A 5,901-nucleotide genomic window follows, 5' to 3' on the forward strand; every position below is an offset into this window, starting at 1 on the left:
TGGATAGTTGTGCTGGTTGTGTTTCAGGGAAAGAACACCAGATGAAGCTGAAATTTTATTGAATAATATGTTGACTAATGAAAATAATTGGACACTTCCTGATCCAATTCCTGAACCAACTCCTAAGACAACTCCGAAGAAAAGGGGTATTCTATTTCTTAGTCCTGAAGATATGCAAGAGGCAAAGAAATATATGAAGGAAAAAGGTATTAAAGCTGAAGATGTTAAGAATTTACCTCCCATTGAAGAAAAACATGGTCTTGATAACCCGACACATGTAGTAAAGGTAAATTATCTCTATAGATATGATAAAGCTGAAATCCCATTTACTAAGTTTGCTAGCCCATGCTTGGATGAGTTTGATGACTTTATGGTTAAACAAGAAAACTTCAATGCTTATTTTGGTAGAGAATTAAAACACAATGTTGATATGCTTGAACACTTGGGTGATTATATGGCTAATATTAAAGGTGAACTTAAACTTATTAGTAAACATGCTTCTATGGTTACCACTCAAGTAGAACAAGTACTTAAAGCTCAGAATGATTTTCTCAATGAATTAAATAGTAAGAAAAATGATAATGCAGTTAGAGTTATGACTAGAGGTTGTAAAATGACTCACGAACCTTTGTATCCTGAGGGCCATCCTAAGAGAATTGAGCAAGATTCTCAAAGAAATAATATTGATGCACCTAGTCCTTCTAAGAGGAAGAAAGAGAAAAATGATAGGACTTTGCATGCTTCTAGTGAACCTGTTACTGACACACCTGAGAATCCCAATGATATTTTTATTTTTGATGCTGAAACACAATCTGGTAATGAACATGAACCTAGTAATAATGTTAATGTTGATGCTCAACCTAGCAATGTTCATGTTGATGCTCAACCTAGCAGCGAACTATGAGGAAGCGATGATGAGCCCAGATTCTGCAAAATGGCTTGAGGCCATGAAATCTTAGATGGGATCCATGCATGAGAACAAAGTATGGACTTTGATTTACTTGCTCGATGATTGGTGAGTCATTGAGAATAAATGGATCTTCAAGAGGAACACGGACGCTGATAGTAGTGTTACTATATACAAAGCTCAAATTGTTGCAAAAATGTTTTCGACAAGTTCAAGGTGTTGACTACGATGAGATTTTCTCACTCGTATCGATGCTTAAAAGTCCGTCTGAATCATGTTAGCAGTTGCCGCATTTTATGAAATCTGGCAAATGGATGTCAAAACTGCATTCCTTAATGGATTTCTTAAAGAAGAGTTGTATATGATGCAACCAGAAGGTTTTGTCGATCCTAAATGTGCTAACAAAGTGAGCAAGCTCCAGTGATCCATCTATGGACTGGTACAAGCATCTCGGAGTTGGAATATATGCTTTGATAAAGTGATCAAAGCATATGGTTTTATACAGACTTGCGATGAAGCCTGTATTTACAAGAAAGTGAGTGGGAGCACTACAACATCTCTGATAAGTATATGTGAATGACATATTGTTGATAGGAAATAATGTAGAATTTTTTGGAAAGCATAAAGGAGTGTTTGAAAGGAGTTTTTCAAAGAAAGACCTCGGTGAAGCTACTTACATATTGAGCATCAAGATCTATAAAGATAGATTAAGACGATTGATATATTTTCAATGAGTACATACCTTGACAAGACTTTGAAGTAGTTCAAAATGGAACAGTCAAAGAAGGAGTTCTTGCCTGTGTTGCAAGGTGTGAAGTTGAGTAAAGACTCAAAACCCGACCACAACAGAAAATAGAAAGAGAATGAAAAGTCATTCCCTATGCCTCAGTCATAGGTTCTATAAAGTATGCTATGTTGTGTACCAGACCTATTGTGTACCTCACCATAAGTTTGGCAAGAGGGTATAATAGTGATCCTGGAGTGGATCACTGGACAGCAGTCAAAAATATCCTTAGTGGAATAAGGAAATGTTTCTCAGTTATGGAGGTGACAAAGAGTTCGTCGTAAAGAGTTATGTCGATGCAAGCTTTGACACCGATCTGGATGACTCTAAGTCTCGTTCTAGATACATATTGAAAGTGTGAGCAATTAGCTAGAGTAGCTCCGTGCAAAGCATTGTATACATAAAAAAATGCAAAATACATACGGCTCTGAATGTGGCAGACCCGTTGACTAAATTTCTCTCACAAGCAAAACATGATCACTCTTTGTGTGTTAATCACATACCGATGTGAACCAGATTATTGACTCGAGTAAACCCTTTCGGTGTTAGTCACATGGAGATGTGAGCTAATGACATAAAGATGTGAACTATTGGTGTTAAATCACATGACAATGTGAAATAGATTATTGATTCTAGTGCAAGTGGGAGACTGAAGGAAATATGCCCTCGAGGCAATAATAAAGTCGTTATTTATATTTCCTTATATCATGATAAATGTTTATTATTCATGCTAGAATTGTATTGACCAGAAACTTAGTACATGTGTGAATACATAGACAAACAGAGTATCCCTAGTATGCCTCTACTTGACTAGCTCGTTAATCAAAGATGGTTAAGTTTCCTAGCCATGGACATGTGTTGTAATTTGATGAATGGGATCACATCATTAGAGAATGATGTGATGGACAAGACCCATCCGGTAGCTTAGCATAATGATTGTTCAGTTTTATTGCTATTGCTTTCACCACAACTTATACATGTTCCTATGACTGTGAGATCATGCAACTCCCGAATACCGGAGGAACACTTAGTGTGCTATCAAATGTCATAATGTAACTGGGTGACTATAAAGATGCTCTACAGGTGTCTTCGATGGTGTTTGTTGAGTTGGCATAGATCGAGATCAGGATTTGTCACTCCGTGTATCGGAGAGGTATCTCTAGGCCCTCTCGGTAATGCACATCACTATAAGCCTTGCAAGCAATGTGACTAATGAGTTAGTTGCGGGATGATGCATTACAGAATGAGTAAAGAGTCTTGCCGGTAATGAGATTAAACTAGGTATTGAGATACCGGCGATCGAATCTCGGGCAAGTAACATACCAATGACAAAGGGAACAACGTATGTTGTTATGCAGTTTGACCGATGAAGATCTTCATAGAATATGTAGGAACCAATATGAGCATCCAGGTTCCGCTATTGGTTATTGACCGGAGATGAGTCTTGGTCATGTCTACATAGTTCTCGAACACGTAGGATCCGCACGCTTAACGTTCGGTGATGATAGATATTATGAGTTTATGTGTTTTGATGTATCGAAGGTAGTTCAGAGTCCCGGATATGATCACAGACATGACGAGGAGTCTCGAAATGGTCGAGACATAAAGATTGATCTATTATACGGGTATATTTGGACATCGGAAGTGTTCCGGGTGATTTTGGAGAAAACCGGAGTGCTGGAGGGTTACCGGATCCCCCCCCCCCCCCCGGGGAGGAACTAATGGGCCACATGGGCCTTAGTGGAGAGAGAGGGCTGGCCAGGGCAAGCCACGCGTCCCCCTCCCCCTCTGGTCTGAATTGGACTAGGGAAGGGGGCGGCGCCCCCCTTTCCTTGTCCCTCTCCTCCTTCCTTTCCCCCTCCTAGTAGGACTAGGAAAAGGGGAGTCCTACTCCTACTAGGAGGAGGACTCCTCCTCTCTTGGCACGCCCCAAGGGCCGGCCGGCCTCCCCCTTGCTCCTTTATATACAGGGGCAGGGGGCACCCCATAGACACACAAGTTGATCATTGATCTCTTAGCCGTGTGCGGTGCCCTCCTCCACCATAATCCACCTCGGTCATATCGTCGTAGTGCTTAGGCGAAGCCCTGCGCCGATAGCTTCATCATCACCGTCATCACGTCATCGTGATGACGAAGGTCTCCCTTGACACTCAGCTGGATCGAGAGTTCATGGGACGTCACCGAGCCGAACGTGTGCAGATCGCGAAAGTGTCGTACTTTTGGTACTAGGATCGGTCGAATCGTGAAGACGTATGACTACATCAACCACGTTGTCATAACACTTCCGCTTACGGTCTACGAGGGTACGCGGACAACACTCTTCCCTCTCGTTGCTATGCATCACCATGATAGATCTTGCGTGTGCATAGGAAATTTTTTAAAATTACTGCGTTCCCCAACACCCTTGACAAACACACACTTCCCTAGTTGCTAGTCGATGGTTGACATGTAACTGGGGACCCTCGACAAACCCAAAGCACCCTTAGTTGTGAGTCGATGGTCGCCTTGCAACTAGGGGTATCCAACAAACACACACACACCATTAGTTGCGAGTCGATGGTTGACATGCAACTAGAGGGCCCCAACAAACAAACAAACAAACAAACAAACACACACAAAACTAATCTCGTCGCAACTGTGGGCCCCAACAAACAAACACATACACACTTAGTTGTGAGTTGATGGTTGACATGCAACTAGGGGCCCCAACAAACACACATACACACACACACACACACTTAGTTGTGAGTTGATGGTTGACATGCAACTAGGGGCCCCAACAAACACACACACCCCTTAGTTGCGAGTCAATGGTTGACTTGTAACTAGACCCGTAGAAACACACTCCCCTCCCTCTCCCCTAGTTGTGAATCAAATGGTTGGCTTGCAGCTGGGCGCCCTCGACAACACACATACCCTTGGTTGCGAGTCGATGGTTGACATGCAATTGTGGGGGCCATGAAAACACACACACGCACACACCTTAGTTGCGAGTCAATGCTCGGCATGCAACAGGGGCCGTTGACAAACACACACACACACACCCCTAGTTGCGAGTCGATGGTCGACATGCAACTAGGGACCCTCAACAAACATACACTCAACTAGCTACGAGTCGACGGTAGACATGCAACTGGGAGACCTCGACAAACACACACACCCTTAGTTGCGAGTCGATGGTCGGCTTTGCAATTGGGGGCCCCAACAAACACACACACCATTAGTTGTGAGTCGATGGTTGACATGGAAATGGGGTCTCGACAAACACACACACCCTTAGTTGCGAGTCAATGGTTGACTTGCAACTAGGCGCCACGACAAAACACACACACCCCTAGCTGTGAGTCGATGCTCAACATGGAACTAGGGCGCCCAACAAATACACACACACACAGTAGTTGCGAGTCGATGGTCGACATGCAACTGGGGACCCTCGACAAACACACACACCCTAGTTGTGAGTTGATGGTCAACATGCAACTAGGGACCCTCGACAAAACACACACTCCCCCTAGTTGCAAGTCGATGGTTGACATGCAACTGGGGACCCTCGTCAAACACAAACACCCTTAGTTGCAAGTTGATAGTTAGCTTGCAACTAGGGGCCACGGGAAAACACACACACCCCCAAGTTACAAGTCGATGGTTGACACGCAATTGCGGGCACCAAGAAATACACACACACCCTAGTTGCGAGTCGATGGTCGGCTTGCTACTGGGGACCCTCGACAAACATACACACCCTAATTGTCGAGGGTGGACTTGCAACTGGGATAAAAACAAAACACATGCCCACTAATGAGTCGAGAGTGGATTTGCAACTGAGACAACTACAATCCCATTTGCATGTCAAGAGTGGACTTGTAACCGGGAAAACTACCGAACTACAAGCCTAGTTGCGAAAGGGTCGACTTGTAAATGATATGAAACAAACTATGGGCACAATTGCGATTCAAGGCTGGACTTGTAACCGGGATGAAAAAAAAAATACAGGCTCCAGTTGCGAGTCGAGGGTGTACTTGCTACTTGGACAACTACGAGCTCGGTTGTGAGTCGAAGGTGGACTTGTAACTGGGACAACTACGAAACTATGAGTCAAGTTGAAGTCAAGGGTCGACATGCAATTGGGATGTCACAAACACAACCCAGTTACAAGACAAAAAAAGACCTGTAACTGGGATAAAAAAAACACAGGCTGAGTTGCGAGTCA

Source organism: Triticum urartu, chromosome 7A (assembly GCF_056163025.1).
Source record: "Triticum urartu cultivar PI428250 chromosome 7A, HENAU_Tu73, whole genome shotgun sequence".
Classification (NCBI taxonomy): Eukaryota; Viridiplantae; Streptophyta; class Magnoliopsida; order Poales; family Poaceae; genus Triticum; species Triticum urartu.